We start from the raw sequence: 20,882 nt of genomic DNA on the forward strand, positions 1-20,882 counted from the left end.
CCCCCCCTCGCCCCCCCCCCCGTGCACAAAGGATGGACAGACATAGGTAATGTCTCCTTCAAAAGGATGCTCCAAACTCAAGGTATTTTAGTAGTATTTCAAAATTGCGTATGCACAGGGTGGCCAAGTTGTTCCAGTTTTGCCGAGATCTTCATAATTATAGGAGAGGAAAGCTGTCAAGATTAGGAAATATTTGAGTCTTGGCAAGTGGGGAAGTGGTCTCCCGAATAAGCTGTACCATGGTGCACCTGAGGAATCAAGGAAAACCTACCATGTTCCATGCTCTTGCTGGGATTTGGGAAGCTGAGGAACCCATGCAAACTTGAGATGTATGAGTTCTAAACTTGGGTCTTGTTCAGAAGTCTTGTGATTCCAAGTAGACTCCTGAAAATTGAAGAGCAAATGAAAAAGATTTTAGACATTTTATATTTCCTTATGAATGTGAGTGTAGTAACTGCTAGAAATATGATTGGAAGAATGTTTTAAGTTGAAGAGGTAGAGCATGCCTATAAGCTTTCTTTAAGGTTTCTTAAAAGGTAGTTTATAAAATGATGATTGAAAAGCAAATCACTATGAAAGAACTTCTGATTTGGGGACTAACACTGCATGTTGCTCCCTGGTAAGTTATTTAGTGTGTGTTTCTTAATTTTCAAGTACTCAGAAATTATCTTGTCTTTATGTTACTTTCATTTGACTCTGGTCAGAAAACATACTAATTTAAATTTCCATAAAATCTGTAAAATTTTTCTTTGATGATTTAATTTGGCAAAGGTGCATATGCTTTTAAAGAATGTTCTTTGGGGTGGGGTGTAGTTCAGTGGCAAAGTGCTTACCTAACAAGTGCATTGGCCTGGGTTCAATTCCCAGTACCAAAAAAGAACATACAAAAAAAGGAAAGAATGCTCTTTGTAGTTATCTGTATATGAATAAGGTTAAGATAATTGACATTCATTAAGGTTTTTATATTTTTTAGTTGCAGTTTTTAATTTTTATTTTTGTTTATTCTGTCACTTATTGTGTCATTTGTAATTATGATTGTGAATTTTTCTCTCATATATATGATAGAAAATGTTATATATATCATTTACATGTTATATCTAATATGTATGAGGTAAAAATTTAGAAATGTTTTACCTTCCTATGTGGCAAATTCTTTCATTGCTTTGGAATATTACTATTGTTCTAGTAATATTCACTAGTAATTTTCTAGTACTATTTACCTTAAAGCCTACTTGCATGAAATTTATTTTCCATTAGTTTCATTATTTTCTGTGTTTTTTTATTTAAAGAGTATCTCTTATAAACAACAAACACTTGGATATTTGTCTTTTAAAATAATTCTAATAAAATTTGATATAATATACAAATATATATTTGCGATATGTATATGTGCAATTTATGTATACACATTATACACATACACAATATGTATGTACATACATATGTATGGTTCATACAATGGAGAATTCCACTGGTGTAACTTTTACAAACAGCTAGCCCATAGTGTAATAATATGATTACCAGAAAGCTGGAACTTAAGGTGTGTGGAGGGGGAGTAAGATCAAGGGTGAGGGGTAGACAAATTTAGAAAAGAAAGCTGGGAGAATACATTCACAATATTATACATATATATGGATATATAGATACAGAAAAACTAAAGGGATTGATGGATGGAGTTAGGAGAGATTGAGGGAATAATAAAGAGGGTGACACCAGTCAAGACATATTGTACTCATAAACTGACATACGGAATTTAAACCACTTTGCAAGTATTTAAAGACAATTATTAAAAATTCAGTCCGATTTTTTAAGTCTTTGATCCATTTACATCTCAAATACTCACGGATATACTTGTATTTCACATGCCATTTGTTTTCTTTTTACCCTATCTGTTCTTGATTTCTTATTTTCTTGAGTTTACACTAGTAAGGTGTTGTTCATTAGTCCATCTCCCCTCTAATTGTTTCTAAATTAACTATTTAAAATTTACATTTTGTGCTTTTCATTACACAATTATACTGCATTTCACGCATGCATATTGTAGTCTTATCTTTAATTAGTAACAGTCACCGCATGACATAGAAGCTCTCAACAGTTTGATTCTGTTCCTCACACACCACCACTGTTTGTGTTCCTTTATATGTTACTACAGTAAGGTATTGAAACTTTTTTTTTCTTTTTTTTTTTTTTTGCCAATCCTGGGGCTTAAACTCAGGGCCTGGGCACTGTGCTGAGCTTCATTTGCTCAAGGCTAGCACTCTACCACTTGAGTGCTATTTCTAGGTTTTTCTGTTCATGTGAAGCTGAAAAATAGGACCCAGGGCTTATGCATGCTGGGCAAGCACTTTACCACTAAGCCATATTTTCCAGCCCTCCGTTAGTTGTTGAGTCATGTAATATGATTCTGATATTTCTGATACCATTTGTTACATATTTTGACATGACAGTCCTGGTTTTCCTTGGATGTTTTTTCTCGGATGTTTTTTTCTCATCACACCTAGGGTCAGCCATTTATTCAAGGGACCCAAGGTAGAATTGTAGAGGTAACTTATATTGTCTGTGCAAGTAAAATTTCAATTACAGCAAGAAAGCAAAGAGACTAATTACAAGAAGTTTTCTAAAAGTACAGGATTTTTAGGTAACAGACAGAAAGATTCAGGGAACAGGGAAAAGGATGAGATGGAGTAACATGAATTAGGGTTAAGAGTGAAAATAGATGACTTCTGAAAGTGTGGTAAATACTGTCAAAAATGATAAGAGACTGTGGGTCTTGGACTAAGCTTCTCCACAAGGTACCAAAAGACCAGATGCAATCAAAATGAAGTCACTTATACTAAGGCTTCTTTTACCAGTCTGAAACTAAACTGGTATATTTTCTTTCCAAGAAATTAAGAGAGGTGGGCACTGATGTCTCATACTTTCTTAGGTTTCTGATTTTAGTCTTCCTAGCCACTTGGAGAGGTAAGATCGGATAAATCACAGTTTGAGGTCAGCCTAGCCACAAAAGCTTGTAACATTCCATCTCAACCAAGAGCTAGACACAGAAGCATATGCCTATTATCCTAAGAGTAACAAAACAGGTGGATTGTAGTCCAGATTCCAGTCCATGCATGAGAATTGCATGCACTAGTAGGAAGGGAGATTGTATCTTAAAAATAACCAGCACAGGCCGGAAGTTTGGCCTAGTGGTTAAAGTGCTTGCCTAGCATGCACGAAGACCCGGGTTCGATTTCTCAGTACCACATACATAGAAAAAAGCCAGAAGTGGTGCTGAGGCTCAAGTGGTAGAGCTCTAGCCTTGAGAAAGTCCAAGGACAGTGCTCAGGCCCTGAGCTCCAGCCCAGGACTGGCAAAAAAAAAATAACCAGCACAAAAAGGGGAAGGGGACTGTGAATGTATAATGGCCCTCTAGCAAGTGTCAAAGCCTGAGTTTGAAATCCAGGACTGCTAAGAAAAGAAAGTTGGGAGAAAATGAATATATAATTTTTCCCAACAGGCTATTTCCCATATTACAATGAAGTAACTTCTGTTTTAATAATTTTTTAACCTGAAGTCAATTAACTAATCACTTACTTTTCTATTGCTGTATCTCTGTGTGCTCCACATTACAAGGAAGGCTTTGAAATGATCGGTCTACTCTTTGCTGTTTGTTTCTTTTTCTTTCTGCAGAATCCCTTCTGTCTATAAAACCAAACCTTCAGGCCGGGAGTTTGGCCTAGTGGTTAAAGTGCTTGCCTAGCATGCATGAAGACCTGGGTTCGATTCCTCGGTACCACATACATAGAAAAAAGCTGGAAGTGGTGTTGAGGCTCAAGTGGTAGAGCTCTAGCCTTGAGAAAGTCCAAGGACAGTGCTCAGGCCCTGAGCTCAAGCCCAGGACTGGCAAAAAAAAAAAAAACAAAAAACAAAAAAAACAAACCTTCTACTCAGCCCTGCAGGACATGACACTTATTTCACTATTTTATAAAATGAAGCGTCTTCTGTTTCTAGTTACAATAAAATCCAATTAGGCTCATTAAAGTGAATTTACTTTTTTTTTTTTTTCTTTTTTTGAGACCAGGTCTCGCTAGGTGGCCCATGATGGCCTTAAACTCTTCAACCTCCTGCATGGTGTTTACCACCATGTCTGCTTGTGAATTTGTTTTGCCAACACAAACACATATTGTATCTGAAATAATTTAGCAAATTGTGATTATTCTTTTTTTTACTTTGGGAAGCAATATATTTTTTAATTTTATTATCAGGGTGAAGTACAGAGGGGCTACAGTTACATTCGTATGGTAATGAGTACATTATATCTTAAACATTGTTACCCCTTCCCATGTTTTTCTCCCACTTTTCCTCCCACCCCCTCCCAAGCTGTAAAGTTTATTTCCAGCATATTGTCTTGTGAATATCTCTGTCTTAAACATATATCAAAAGTCACTACCAAACAGCTCCAGTGTCATTAGTAGTGACACAGACTAAGTATAGGAATTGATTTACCTGGAAAACATTTCTCTACGAGATTCATACAATGGGAAGATTTTTCTCTTTCTATCATTGAAGTCATGCATTTCCCCTTACTTCAGAGTACTAAGTAGTGTCAGACCAGAAAGAATGAGCAGAAAATGTTCTTATTAACTTGTACATTTTCTTTAGTAACAAATCTCCTCTATCCATTATAATACAGCAGTAAGAGCTACACATTTAAATATATTAACTTAATTTGCACTTAGTATTTAGAATCTCACACTACAAACTGTTGGTTACTATTTTCTACAGAAAAGCAAATAGACTTTAGATAAGTTCCTGGGATGAGTAGTATTTGCATGGGCAAGTGATAGACTAATGAGGTCAGTGAAGCAGTAAGGTTAGGTTAATATTGACAATGAACAGTGTGTGTTTGTGTATGTGGTAGTTCTGACTTTCGCTGAAGCAACAGCTCTAATGGTAAGAATTCAGTAAAGTCTAGTGGGGAGACAGGTAATTACATAAATTATATGAAGTAAGGAAATGTGCTTTCATGAAGTATGTGAGGCAGCAGGCTTCCCGAGCTTACCTACAAGAGATTCATTGCAAACAGGAGGAATACCGAGTTGGTGCGCCTAAGGGAGAAGAAGGAAAGCCAGTGGTATGGTCACATGCAGTGGCCTTTCTGCCACATGAGTCTGGACAGGAGAGGGGAAAAAATAGGTGCTATATAATAGCCATAGAAATTAAGAGACTAGAAATAGAAAAGTCTAACTAAAAAGGCCTGGTTGGTAAGAGAAAAGGACAAGGAAAGTGTTCTGATTTTAGTAAATGAATAGCAAAGAGAAGTGGGGGTATGGGGCAGGAATGATCATGTTTGGGGGCAGGTGAGTTATGATGTATTTATATTTATATTGATGATGTATTTGTATTTATGTATCTTTATAGATGTTGTATATGAGTGTATTTCCAGATATTTTTTTGCCTTAGATATCTAGAGTAACTTCTCTTCATTTCATAGATAAGAAAATGTTTTTGTTAGGAAACATTTGTCTTGTCTTGTCCTTTTACTGTTTACTTGTTCTGCAAGTTCTTATGTCTTCTTGAATAATGTTATGTACACAGCAGATATTTCTTTTTATAATGAAAAGGACTATTTCTCACAGAGATTAGCCTCTTCAAGAAAATATCATATAAAATAGGTCTGAAAGTTAGAAGGATAAACCTTGTCCCTTTCAAATGTGTACTTCTCAACCAATTTAAAGTTTAAAGGAGTTAGTGGACAATCCATCAAAAAGACACAGGCAACCTGGCAACAGACAGACAGGGTAAGGTAGGAATAAAAAAGATCTCACAGCATAGGAGACTTATCACATACAGTTTTGGAGACATGATAAACTATTAGACAAACAGTTTTTGAATGTCTTGTCATCTAATTCATGTACAATTTTATTTTATTAATTTTTTGCATGTCCTGGGGGCTTGAACTCTGGGCCTACACACTGTTTCTGAGCTTCTTTTTGCCCAGGGCTAGTGCTCTACCATGAGAGCCACAGTGCCACTTCCAGCTTTTTGGAACAGACTATTGGATATAAGCGTCTCACAAACTTTCCTGCACTGGCTGGATCCTTAGATCTCAACCTCCTGAGTAGCTAGAATTATAGGAATGCACCACCAGTGCCTGGCTTCATGTATAATTTTAACATGGAAATGTTTATACTTTGCTAAGTACATTTTAAATGTGGGGTGGTACTGAGTTTTACATTTGCGGCCTTGTTTGTTCCTTACCCAAGGTACATACCAGTCTTTGTGGCTGTAGATATTTTGGGAGAGAGAATCTTACTTTTTGTCTGAGGCTGACCTAGAACCATTGTTCTATCTATATTTTCCAAATAGTTGAGATTACACATATGCACCTCCGCACCTGGCTTGTTGGTTGAAATGGGATTCTTGTTATCTTTTTCCCTGGGCTGGGTTCAGAACATGAATTTGCAGATCTCTATCTCATAAGTAGCTTGAATTAGAGATTCACCACTATGCCTTGTCTATACTTCTAATTTAGTTAAGTCCTACAAAGTGTAGGTAGTTTTGAAGAGTTATGGAATATCATCACCACAGTCTCTTTTCTTTGTTTCTGCCTTGGTGATGCCCTCATTGCCTCAATCCAAACTCTCTGCAAAAATCTCTCTATACATGCCTATTTCTGGATTTCCTTCCTTCTGCTCCATTTCTAACCCTACCAGAAGAACTTTAGAGGCCATTCATCCAAGTCCCAACAAAACATTTGCTTTCTGAGTCAGTTTGTGGCTATAGTCACACTTCTTGCTTTTGTTTTTAACTTCAGTAATAGTTATTCTTAAATTTTCTCTCTAGAAAAATGAGTAAAATTCAAATATTTTATCTTGCCACTTACAACGTCTTATGATTTAGCTGCAAAATTTATTAGTCTTGAGAATTCCCTTTCGCTGTTTCAGTTTTGTCCCTAACACCATGAAAACTCATCTCCAGGTAAAAAAGCAATGGGAAGATTTTGAAGTGATTAAGTGAAAGAATAATTTATACATCATCCTGGTTTGACTTGTTTCTCTGCACACTCTGCATGTCTAAATTCTGCTCATGTTGATGATCAAAGAAAATATCACCTCTTCCCTGATGCTTTCCCATGTTACCTCACACAAAAATCACCACCGCTGAATACTTAATGTTCCCCTCTTTCATGATGCTTGATCTTGAAATGACTTTTGTATATTTCTTGATATGTAGGGACCCCAACTGGACTTCAGATCATATTTATTTTTAAACCTTATTAGTTATGTTCATCAACTATCACCATCCACATAACTGATGTGGAACTTAGGAAGTTGATTTTGTTGCACACTTGCAGAAGGCTCAATCTCTGCTCCCCTGGACCTGGGGTAGCATAGAACATTATGGTGGGAGTACATGGCAGAGAAGAGCTGTCCACATCATGGCAACTAAGAAGCCATGGAAGAAGGAAGAAGGAAATCACAATACTACCATTCCAGGACATTCATCCCCCCTCACCTCCCCTTTCCTCCCCGATCTAATTTCCTTACAATAGTTCCTACTCCTATAAGTTTACCATCTCCCAATAACACCATAGGCTGGAGACAAAATCCTCAGCTCACAGCCTTGGGAAATATTTAAGAACCCAAACTATACTGCCTGGATTCTAGAGTCATAGCACTTTGCATATGATGCATGCTTAGTAAATTTTTCTTGGGCCAATTTATTAATAATTAAAGTTGAAAAAGAACTGTACCAGTGCTATGGTTTGGATGTTTACGTCTTCAAAACTCATTTTTGAAATTTAATTAGTTTTAACCACATCAAAAAATATGGTGAGTCCCTGAGGGCCCTATCATCATGGTGCTGTTATAAAAGGGCAAGTTCATTTCTGCCTCGGTCTCTCACTCTCTCCTTCTGCAATGTGTTGGTTCTGCAGAAAAGCTTTCTTGATGGAAGGAGGTACTTCTCAGACTCTAGATGTCTGAGAAATACAATTCTGTTCCTTATATATTGTCTAGAGTCAGGTATTCAATTACAGTAGCAAACAAGCAGAATAGGACAAGATGACTTGGGGGCAAAATTCTACATCTCTAGGATAGGTTCTCTCTAAACATTTCTAGATCTAATTTCAGTCAATTTTAGTATCATAATTCCAATGTTTAATAACTTAGAGGGTAATAACAGTTACACACTATTGAAACTCAATTGTGCTGAGCAGTTTAATGTAAGTAGATATCACAGCATCTTTAAAATGATCTAAGATAGAATATATTTAAACAATGAGCATATTAAGGTTGGATCTTTTACTTGCTAAGAATCTGAACTGAGATTTAAATATTGATTTTATTTACTTCAAAGTTCTTCCCCTCTTCTTCTTCTCTCTCCTCTCTCTCTAATTTTTTGTCAATGCTTGGGCACTATCAAGCTTTTTGCTCAAGATGTGTGCTCTACCACTTAAGCAACAGCTGCATTTCTGTCTTTTGGTCATTAACTAGAGATAAGAACCTCACAGACTTTCTTGCACAGGATAGCTTCAAAACATGATCCTCATACCTCAGCCTCCTGAATAGCTAGGATGACAGGCATGAACCATGGATGCTTAGCTATATTATTTTGATTGAAACATTTTTTTAAAAATTTGTTTACTGCAGGTCTTTGTGATTTTAAATATCTCTATCCTCTTTACAGTGGACATAAACCTGATCAAGAAACCTGAGTATCTACAGTGGTGAGACTTATTTTCCCTATCAAAGAAAGGGCATATCCTTAGAAAAAGACTTAAGTGAGGTTTCTCTACACAAATTGATCTTGATCACCATTTTCTAAAATAGTTGAATGTTATAACCAATGAACAAGTCAATGAAGAAAGTGTGATTTGAGAGTATTATTAATTCTGTTCCCAATTCCAGTTTAAAGATCAGAAATTTTGAGAGATAAGTATCTTCCTTTATGTTCCCTTATTCATCTGTTTTTTTTTCTGCCTATTCTCTTCAGTTATCCCTAAGATATGCTAATCAAACTGTCTCTGGGATCAATAAAAGTTAAACCACACACAGTGATGCCATTAACTGCAAAATTGTCAGGTTTCTTTCATAACACCAGCAGGCTTTTGGATTCATTTTTTCTTCTTAAAATATAGCATAACAAACACAACAGACTTTCAATTCTGTAATTGAATACTAACTGTTCATTTATCTTTTACATGAGGACTGTAAGACATTGCCTTTCTCTTTCCATTTCCCCAATGAAGAGAGGTAAGTAAGTAGGGGACATTCGTGATCTTTCCTAAGTGTCTTCTTTTGCATTAAAGGATTCTTGAATTTCTCCCTTTCAGCTCTTCTGTTAGTATGCTCCCAGCTGGAATAATTAATGAATGGAAATCACTCATGTTTTTGGAATAGTAATTAGTATTTGGTATGCCTATTATCTTATTGTAGCCTAAAATAACAATAAAAGATAGAAATACTTGACACAGGGCCTGGGCACGGTCCTTGGTCTTTCTCAAGGCTAGAGCTCTACTGAGCCACAGTACCATTTCTGGCTTTTTTTCTATGTATGTGGTACCAAGGAATCAAACCTGGGTCTTTGTGCATGCTATGCAAACATTCTACCACTAGGCTAAACTTCCAACCCACAAATACTATTTTTGCTTCTATTTTATAGGTGAGAAGACAGGTATTTTTCTTTTTGATGATGAGAAGGTGGCATTTGTAGTTCTGCTATAATCGGAATTGTCATTCTGAGGACTACATTCTGAGGAGGTCCAGGGCATATGCAATCTAAATTAAAGTCACTGTACTCTTTCTATGACACATATCAGGAAGAACAAAGCCAAGTTAAGGCATGGCCTGTGGGAGGACATCAGGAGTATTATCTCTCAGTTCTAATGCTCAATGGCTATATGTTCTCAAACAAGTTTCATAACTTATCTAAGTCTCTATCTCTCATTCTTAAAAGAAAAGGACAATAACATTACTTCAATGAAATACCAGCAGGAACTTTTTGATCTCAAGATGGTTATTAGTACATTTATCTACTCAAACTAGGGATATTGTTCTTCAGCAAATATTTGAGTGTCTTCTATTACCTCATGCAGGGAGCCAGGTACACACATGGACGGTATGTAGCAGGATGTTTACTATCTATCAGATATCAAAGTGTTCACAGTAGATGACATGAGGGCATTCAGTGATCAATTGGTCAGGGTTTTGATGAGGAGCTAATCAGGGAACAATGGACTTCCAGTAAGACTGAGGAGAATCAGTCATGTGCATTGCTGTCCTGGAACGCAAGACAAAGAGGTGTTTGGAGATGTTGATTCAATCCCTCCCAGGCAAGAGCAAATGAGATCCTGAGACTGAGACTTTGAACTTGGGCAAGAGGAACATCAGTGCTACACTTAAGAAGGGTAGTTTATGTGAAAGGTAGAATAGAAAACAACTATTTAATGCAGATAAATTTTTCTAGCATTTTCAGCTAAGGATCTCTGGGATTCTTTTGTTATCATAAAGAGTAATCATCTTCTGGTTGGTGGGATGTATCAGCTGTAATTGAATACTGCTACTAATATTCCTACGTGCCCTCAAGCCTTTACCTTTGTATCAGAATACCTGGAAATAGGATCTTTCCACTAGCCTGCTCACTGGACTTCTTTACTATAATCACTCAGTACAGCCTGATATCCAATGACAAACTCTCATCATCCTTGTTTTTCATCTTAACATATAACATCTCATAATACATGAATAAGACAAACATAGCTATTGTTAGCCTGAAAGATCACTCAATATTTTGTGATTCCAGTTATCCTAAGGAAATCATGCATCATCAATGTCAGACTTCTGAGGGTACATGACACTAACTCTTCCATGAAAAACACTCTAGGCCATCATAACTTCTGACATTGGTTTATTTTTTGGGAACCTAAGTAAACACAAACAATGAATAGATCTCATGTTGACTTGCTTTATGTTTGCTTTGGTTATTTTGGTCTTGAATATTAAAGCGAGTAATGAGTTCTAGCATTTGATTTCTCATTTGGGAAGAGTAATAGGAATGATGATGATGTATGCGCTTGCTTTTGAGTTTTATTATAAGGCTACTGTGTTTTTTTTTCCTTCTAAAGGCTAGTACTCTACCCCTTGAGCCACTGCTCCACTTTTGGCATTTTGGGGGAGCTTAACTGGATATAAGTGTCTTATATCCAGCCTACTTGGGCTGTTTTCAAACCAATTTTCAGATCTCAGCCTCCTCCTGTGTAGCTAGGATTACATATGTCAGTCATCGGCACCTTGCCAGACCTGGGCTTGAGCTCGGGGCCTGAGACTTTCTCAACGCTAGAGCTCTACGACATGAGCCCCAGCACCGCTTCTGGCTTTTTTCTATTTATGTGGTACCAAGGAATCGAACCAGGGTCTTTGTGCATGCTAGGCAAGCACTCTATCACTAGGCTAAACTCCCAGCCCCAAGAACTTTTAAGAACAGAATTTTACCACTCAGAGATTTCTTTTTTTATGCAAAGGTACATATGTAAGAACTGTTTTTGCAAAACTCCTGGTTCTGTTAATCTATTTTCTTAGCCGCTTTGTGATTAGAACAAGCTTTTAAAGGAGATGAGTTACCAGCCTCAGATGCATGGACCAAGAACAATTGAGATCCTCACTTCATTATGTGAGACAATGTGTGTTCAGTTATCAGAGTATTTAGAGTCACTATGGGTGCTTGCCTAGCATTGAATATCTGCTACAAGTCCATACAGTGACTATTTGAAAGCTACTTCCTTCAGGTAAAGGCTATTAACCAAATAGAGAAATCACAGCCATCATGTTTAAAGGCATGTTAAGTATACAGTCAAAAAATGGGCCTTGAGTTCACAACCATCATTTCTTCATGTAGATGGCCTCAAGGATTACTTTTTTCTTTTTCCTTTATCCAGAGTAGAGAGGAAGAGCAGATCATTTTCCTCTTGCTGCTCACATTTGCCTAAGTCTCCTATGAAGATTTTCCCTGAGCACATGAATCAGTTTAATAATGATTGCTGCCAGTTGGTGGCTAGACATCAGACTGCCAGCCTACTCAACAGTGTAGCCATCTGCTATTTGGATTCACAGTGTGTTACTGCTATGCACCACCTCATTAAGAACGGGACCCTTGTGTGCCATAGACAGTAGCTCATTCAAGTGTGCTGAAGCAAACTCCTCCCTAGGCCAAATTGGTGGAGGCTGTATGCATCTCTTCTTGTTTGGAAATGGCTCTGTGTGGATTGCGAGGTGTGATAGCTCATTGTCTCTGATCATTTAGGTGTTAGTTTTGCAAGCCAGCTCCTTCTTTCAAAGCAGGCTTGATATAAAAAAAATCTGGCTATCTCAAGGATTTGTTAAAAAAATTCATTCGAGTTTTTTTTCCTGTTTTTTTTTTTCTTTTTTCTTTTGGTAAGAGAGTCACATCTTGAAATGATATTAGCCATTGGCTTGCCAAACACAAATATTTTAGTAGATTAAATGTACTATAATTCACTGACTGTTTTTGGCTAGCTCTTTCAGTTTTGAGGATTTTTTTTTAAGTTTTGTAGAGTTTCTATTACAGGGTTTTTATTTCTTGGAAACAGTTCGATTTTCAAAAGCTTTCATCATACTTTCTCTTTCCCAATACGGCAGATGTGGATGCCAAATATTTATATTTGTCAGACAGAAATGAGTATACTCACCCAGTTCCCTCATCTGTGTGGAGGACAGCCAGCATCCTTCTTACACTCCATGCCTGGAACTTTATGTAAAAGAAAAAAAAGAAAGGTTTTGAGGGCAAATAGAACCAAAGTATCCAGAGGTTTCAGACTGGGTTTTCTTGGATGCAGAGTCTGAGACTCTATTATAGTTTATTTTTCTGGATGTCTATTTAGAAATGCATATTTCTGAGCACTCAAGGCTTATGCTCCGATGAATTTTAACTATGCAGGAGGCTGAGCTCTGAGGATCACAGTTTGAAACCAGTCTGGGCAGCAAAGTCCATGGCATTCTCATTTCAAAATAACCACCAAAGATCCTAAGTGCAATTGTGACTCACACAACAGAGTGACAATGTCCAGGTCCTAAGTTCAAGGCCTAGTACCAGGATAATTAAAAACACACAGTGCATTTTGGAAAATCACTTGTAGAAAAAGAGAAGAGGCAGGATTGGAGAAAGGTGGAAACTGAGTTGTTAATGCAGGCCCAACGGTTGGTTGCCTGAGCTAGCACCATAGGGAGCTGTGGAGTAGGTGTGGCCTTCAGAGATGTCACTCTGTGTTCCCTGTCATTAGATATGGGTCACCTGGACGCAGTGTGACTGTGGAGAATGAGTCTCTGCAGAGGAACGGTAGTTGCATAACATTGTTAGGTGTTTGCTAACAGTCCGTGCAGCAAGTGGGAGCTAACATTCCTATATCCTCTCTTTTGGAGAGGTGCTCTGAATATTCAGATGTGAATGAACTGGCACTGAAGACAAATTCCAATTTTGTTTCTCTCTTAACACCACTTTCTATCCTACCAACTAGTGTTCCACAGAACATAATTGGGTATATTTCACCTGAGTAGCAGCATCTTTACAGGCTGTGTTAGAACTGCATGTACATGATGGCTTGCTGCAGGCCCACCTGCTCTTCAACATCCATCGAGAGTCCTACCTCAAAGTTACATATTGCTGACTAGTCATACTTAGGTGTATGGAAGATTGACTTCATTCTACCAAAACCAATTTAAGGGCTTATTCTGTCTACACACACACACACACACACACCAAATCCTTTTCTGCCTCTAATACTCAGAGCCTCCTGCATATAAGAAAGAACTCTACCACCTGAACCATACCACCATCCCTCTGTCTTCTTTATCCACTTTTTTTTCCCCAGATAAAGCCACATGCTTTTGCTTAGGTTCAACTGGACTACCATCTTCCTAGCTATGGCTCCCATGAGGCAGGCATGAGCCACCACTCTCAGCTAGTCTGTTTTGATGAGTTCTCATTCACTTTATGCCTGGACTGCTTTTGAAACACAATCCTTCTGAGTAGCTAGGATTATGGATCTGAGTCACTGGGCTCAGTGTTTCATTTCTCTTTCAATCTTTATTTCTGTTTTTGCTCCCTTTCTTACTTTCCTGCCTAGAACATCAAGTACAGTATTGAATACAAGTTATAAGACTAAATTCCACTATTGAGGGGAAAGATTCCATGTTTCACATGTACCTCTTGTGGGTTTATTTATTTTTTGCCAGTCCTGGGGCTTGAACTCAGGACTTGAGCACTGTCCTTAGGTTTTCTCAAGGCTAGTGCTCTACCACTTGAGCCATAGCACCTATTTCTGGCTCTTTTCTATGTATGTGGTACCAAGGAATGAACCCAGGTCTTTGTGCATGCTAGGCAAGCATTCTACCAATAAGCCAAACTCCCAGCCCCATCCTGTGGGTTTTTAATAGTTAAGCTTATTAGATGAGTTCTCTTCTGTGTGCTATTTATATTGCTAATGGGCATTGATTTGTTTGCTTTCTCTGCCTCTACTGACATGAGATTTTTCTTACCATATGATGAACTATAGAAATTCATTTTCAAATATTAAGCTGACTTCATGACCTATTAGTCTTTCTCCATGTCACCAGCAAAAGCAAAAAGCCAAATGAAGAGATTGACCTAAGTGGTAGACCATCAGTCTTGAGCAAGGAAGTTTCACAGATTTTATTTAATAATATTTTGTTTACAATCTGAGCATGCACATTTGTGATTTGATTGGCTTCTGAGCAGAAAAAGTAAAGCAGGTAGCTTTCTATGTGCCTTGGATATATTTTGGGGGAAGTTCCAGGGATAGGAAGAAGACAAGCAGTGCACCTGAAACTCCTTGTATACATATTGGTAATAGGCTCCATATACATACAGTCTTAGGAGGCCAATCTTTAATCCTAAGAGGACAATGAGTTAGTATCGATCACGGTAAATTAAACTACAGTCTACCAACTTACGAAACATGGCTCCCAGAAAAATATTTATGAGTTGTATTATTACTTGATGTTACAAAAGGGAGACATGTTACAAGTCAACATGTTTTTGTTGTACAAGATAACGGGGCTCCAGGCTTTCTAGATAGGCCAAACAGCTCATCCAATTCTAGAATGAAAGACCACAGGGTCCACAAACACTGCTCAAGCTTTCCATCTGCTTTGCTGGATGGACTGTGAATGTAAGATCAATGAAATTTTACTATGGGCAGAATCCCCCCTTTCATCCTTTTTCAGTGTGATCTGACAATTGTTAGTTTTATTTTGACTCAATCTATAATTTTCCTTTTGTTTTGTAATGTTTATTCATACTTTGGCATCAGTTTTACTGATCAGGAGGTATCTGTATTTTCTTTCTTTCTTTTTTTTTTTTTTTGCCAGTCCTGGGCTTGAGCACTGGCCTTGGACTTTCTCAAGGCTAGAGCTCTACCACTTGAGCCTCAGCACCACTTCCGGCTTTTTTCTATGTATGTGGTACCGAGGAATAGAACCCGGGTCTTCATGCATGCTAAGCAAGCTACTTTAACCACTAGGCCAAACTCCTGGCCCCCACTTCCAACATTTTTCTATGTATATGGTACCAAGGAATCAAACCTGGGTCTTTGTGCATGCTAGGCAAGCACTCTACCACTAGGGCAAACTCCTGGCTGTATTATCTTATGTAGCTGAACAAATCATGGAAGCTTTATTTGTTCAACTTACATGACTGGGAGAATTTTCCAGTGCAGTCATATGACCTAGGGTAGTACTTGGTGGAAGGCTAAGTACTCCCGATCTTTGATGAAGCCTCTACGGCCTCAGAGTCTAGGAAGGCGTCTCCCTTCTCACCTGACTGCTAGGAAGATGAACACAGCTATGTGCAGAAGAAGTCAGGGGAAAGATATTAGGCTCTGTAAGAAACAGCATGCTCGGGTAAGAGCCAGGCAAATACACATGTGAGGGAATACTTATCTAAGTGGACAGAATATGAGACTAGAAAAATAACTTATTTAGAGACATTTTATGGAACACAGTATTTATCATCTGCCATGCTCTGACCATCTCTTATGTGTTGAAACGTAGTTGGGAAGATGACAGTGTTAGTGGTGTGCTTGCTGGAGATGATCAAGCCAGGAGGCTCCACGATCTTCACATGGACTCCAGGGAACTCCCTAGGCCCTTCTGTCTTTTCTACCATGTGGAGGACATCTGTTTTCCAACCTTCCAAGGACATAGGTTGGAAACAGAGAATGGGTGCTCACTAGACGCCAGCCCTGCTGCACTCTGATCTCCACCGTCTTATCCTCTACAACTGTGGGAAATGAGTCCCTGTTTTAGGAAGTACTCAGCCTCACCTGTTTTGTGACAGCAGCACAAATGGACAAACCTATCATCCTAGCAAGAGCCCCAGGGGATGGAGCACATTCTTGGTGGAATAACACCTGGAAACAGAAGTGGACAACACTGAGTAAACAGGAAATGCCCACATGGTTCTGTAAATGGCAGGAAAGGGAGTCAGCAGGCAGAGAGAAAACAAAGGGAGAAACTCTACATGGTTTCATGATGGCAAACTACAACTTACTGAGGCAACCAAGAGTGCTCCCATGAGAGGGCACCAACAGTACTAAGAGGAGCGGTGGCTCATGATGATGCAGGCACAGAGCGGGGTGTACTGGACCCTGAAGTAAAGGAGGACTCTAAAGGACCACGGCTCAACTGGTCATGGCCAGGGGCCATGATTCCCATGACAACCGATGAAGTTCCGGCAGTGGTTAAGGAGGCTTGACTTATGGGGTGTTTGAGGGATAAACTGAAAGTTACACCTCTACAGGTAAAGGACATGAGTAAGTGACAGCATGTTGGGTACCACATGTAACCAACTAAGATGAGAAAGGGCAGAGCAAGAGGTTAATAATAATGGCTCCAATGAACTATCACAATTCCTTGCTTATTTAGCAAACCGAGGGAAATTTCAGGAAAGGAATTCACAGTTGGAAGAAGTGGCTGGGATATTAGCAGGAAAGTCTCTGGAATACAATGTCACAGACAGCTATGTCGATGTGTGGGATTTTTCTTTTTCCTTCCTCCTCCCTGCATACTCTATGCTGAAGAACCAAACATCCCAGGCTCTCACTTTCGTTTTTGCTCAGCTTGGATGCTCCGCTCAAGCTCCTCCTCCTGCAGCATGCTCTACGGCGCCACCTGCAGGAAGGAGTTGCCAATGTAGGTCTCGCCACCTCCGTCCCACAAATCACTTCATTGCTGCACATCTAAAATGTTGCTTCAGGCATTTCCTCTGGCTTCTTGAAACATTGACCGAGAGCTTTTCCCTAAAGCACTTGGAATTTCCTCAAAAAACTAAGCGCAGAGCTTCCCTATAACCTAGCCACCATACCAGTCCTGGGTATCTAGCCCAGAACATCACAAGCCAGGGTACCATAAAGACACTTGCACATCCATGTTCATTGCTGCACTATTCACAACAGCCAAGTTATAGCAACAGCCCACTTGCTCAATTAGGATTTTACTCATTCATCAGAAAGAGTAATATTATGTCATTTTTCAGGGAACCTGGAACAAATCATGCCAAAGTCAGAGAGACAAACATTTGCTTTCACAGCACCTTATAAGTTTTGGCAGGCTGTTTTCTCATTAGAATTCATCTCAAGCTATTTTCTAAATTCTAGAGTGATTTTATTGACTCATAGGTCATCAAGAATATGTTCTGAGAATTACAAATTTTTGTTACCTTTATATAATTGATTTGTGGGTTCATTCATGCTAAATGCAATGTCAAGCTTATTTAGTTGAGGCTTGATTTGTGATCCAGCTAATGGCCCATTTGATATTCTGATTGTACCCTCAGGGAACGCATATTCTGAACTTTGGGGGTACAGTGTTTTTTAACTTGTCTTATTCATGTGTATACAATGACGATTAAATGGTAGGCAGCAGGTACTTAATACACACTGACTGAACAACTAGAAAGCTTTGGCCTACTCTCAGCAATTTCAGACCAAATAGCAAGATGACAATGTCATCACCATTGCTAAGAAGCTGATCCTCCTACAGGATCACCAAGTCAAACCATGTAGCTTCCATATTATAACCATTATGGATGCCAACACTTTATGGGAGAAAAAGTGTACTGCTGGTAAGCCTGGTGAAGAGAGATGTTACGGGACATTTAATGACATAAATTTACAAAGGCTCAGGGGAGACACAGAAAATAATTTTGTCTCTTAACTTTCTCTCCCCAACAATTCACATTTTGTTTCTGAGATTACATGAGATTATATAGACGTTTAACATCTCTTCCTAATGGTCAAATTTTTTCAAGTAAAAATCACTTTTAAAAATTTCACAGTACCAGTGATCCTGTTTCTTTTTTCTAAACAAACATGATTCAAGGTTATCACTGTGATAAAAATATAACTTGTAATATATTTAACTTTTTGCATGGCTCATCTTCCAATCTTGGTCCTTGACCTTGAATTTTGACTACAGAAAGAGAATGAATATAAATTTAGACAGAACTAGCAGTATATTATGCGTTTAACATGCTTTTGTTTATGTCCTCAACTTCTTTCAACCTCTGATTCCAATGGGAGTCCTAGTGAGAAGCTCTGAAGAACTGGAAAAATTTTTTGTTTTTGCTCTTGTTTTTTTTCCCTGCTCTTGGCTGGCAGTTGTCTCACATAAGCATGCACCAAGAGCCCAGTATTCAATTCCAAGGCTTCCCTAGCTGACACCAGTGTCTGATATTGTGGAACCAGACAGGCGGCCTTGCAACCCAGAGGGATGGAGAATTAATGCATTGTGGAGTAGTTCTGAACACAAAGGAAATGGCTGCAGATAGATAAATGCCTCTCCTAATTATATGACAGGCAGAGAGCTCTGAGGCAGAATCAAATAATCTCAAGAAGCTTTTGCATCATATAACTACTAACAACCATGGACAACTCCACAACACTCCTTTGTTTTTGCTTGGTTTTCCTTTCCCTTTTCTCCTGTTCACTCTTCTGTCTTTCATTCCAGCTCTCTGGCATCACATTTTCAAACAGAATATGTCTACCTTTGTCTCAAACTCTGCTTTTCAAGAGAAATCTAGATTAAATAGATAGATAAATAAATAGACAAATAGGTTCCTGGTAGATTACATAATATCAGAGTAGACTTTTCCTTGGATCTGTACATGCTACAAAGAAACACTCATTCCATTGGTAGCACAGTTGGTGACCCAGCTTTTGAAAGCTCATAGTCCAGCCTGAGCAAGAGTACCTAAAGGAGGAAAAGAAAGTGGTGCACATTAGCTTAAAAGTGAACAGGAAATCTTTGTGATGATGGTTCTTAGGGTTTTCTTGTGTGAGCAATTAAGAGTGGATATTGCAGGGCAGTAGAGAGGATCCTGCAGCCTGCTTAATCAAGTAACACTTTCTGTTCATTTAGAAACAACCCTGTCAAATGGAAAGACTTGCAGAAAAATCATATTAAGAGAAGTAAGCCAAACTCAAAGGAACATAGGCTCAATGTTTTCCCTCATTTGTCATAATTAGTATAAACCTTGGACACTCCTAGCAGAGGTTTACACTAGGGCAAAGCCTACATACATAAGGCCATATAGGATGAGACTAAATGAAAGGACCTCCAGGATTTGGAAAGAAGAGCCATATAACGTGCGATTGTCGTTCTTAATGTACTACGTTATTTCTCATCACTTTTGGTGTCCCTTGGTTATTCTCATATTGTTACAGTATCTTACTTTGTTATCTGGAATTTTGTATATGTTTATTTGAAATAAGATAGAGAAGTAGGGAAAACAAGATGAGGGGAGAGATTTGGAGGAGCGAAATGGGGACAAAAACATGAGAAGGGGTATGTACCTTTTATCTGGTGAATATAATGTAACCCTTCTATTAATTACAATTAAAAAAGAAAAAAAAACTTTGTCCCATTTCTTACCATCCTTGCTAAAATATTAGATCTTTTGCTCTTAGAATTCTTATTATTTGCTAAGAAACTTGAGCATAACTTAAAAATTACTGGAATACTAACAGGATTTTCTTCATTCATAAAGAAAAGAAGGTATGCTCCCCAAATTAGATGTACTTAGTAGGAATACATTGAACTTGCCCATTTGCTAGCTCTGAATGAAACTGTTAACCAGTTTTTACTCATCTGAGGATCTGAACACATTACAGAGAACAACATGGATTAAAATCTCTTCCTCACAAAACCTACCTGTGGGACAATAAAGAAATTAACTAGAATTCATTGCATTTAAGCTCTGTAAACAAAAAGAAATTAGCATTGGTGTTATGAGCTGGCTTTTGTCCTTTGCATAAAAATTCCCACGTTGATCTTGTGGCTTCCAAGTGTATTTGGAGATGAGGCTTTCCAGGAAGTGATTAAATAAAAATCAGGCCCTTAGTAAGAGCTCTAATTTAATTTAACTAGTGTTCATAATAAGAGGAAATATAAAATCATACAGAGACACTCCAGTTTCTGAAGCACAGAGGAAAAACCTCAGGAGAAACCACACCTACTGACGCTTTGGACTTTAAGCCTCTGAGAAATGCTCACTGAAGCCACTCACGTCTCTATATTGACTATGGCAGCACTAGCAAAAGAGCACAGCTCAGAGTGCATTTGCAAGCCCTTTTGTCTTGTTGGATCTGTACATCTCACTGAGATTATATCTGAACAATAACCTGCAGAAGAAAACAGTCAGTCATAAGGTATTTTAGGGAACAGCACTGTGGATGAAGGAAAAGCAATCCTCAAAGGCATGAGTTGGAGAGAGGCTCCAATGGCTGTGGGCTTGTGAGCATGAGATAGTGTAGAAAGGGGTGGAAGAATGAGGCAGAGAAGCTATGACTGGAGAGGTGAGTTCTTAAC

The 20,882-nt window shown here is 38.4% G+C and overlaps 1 long non-coding RNA gene across 1 annotated transcript in view; it reads right to left on the reverse strand.

The window, feature by feature from the left end:
• The window catches only part of LOC150069399 (uncharacterized), a 23,754-nt gene continuing 2,872 nt past the window's right edge, over window positions 1-20,882 (reverse strand). Inside the window, exons 2-3 of the long non-coding RNA XR_016537930.1 lie at window positions 12,689-12,747; window positions 1-384 (exon numbers count right to left, since the gene is read on the reverse strand). This is a non-coding gene — a long non-coding RNA (uncharacterized LOC150069399). The remainder of the gene's footprint in view (window positions 385-12,688; window positions 12,748-20,882) is intronic.

The sequence above is a fragment of the Megascapheus bottae genome, chromosome 1, assembly GCF_031878675.1.
Source record: "Megascapheus bottae isolate mThoBot1 chromosome 1, mThoBot2.hap1, whole genome shotgun sequence".
In the NCBI taxonomy this organism is placed as follows: Eukaryota; Metazoa; Chordata; class Mammalia; order Rodentia; family Geomyidae; genus Megascapheus; species Megascapheus bottae.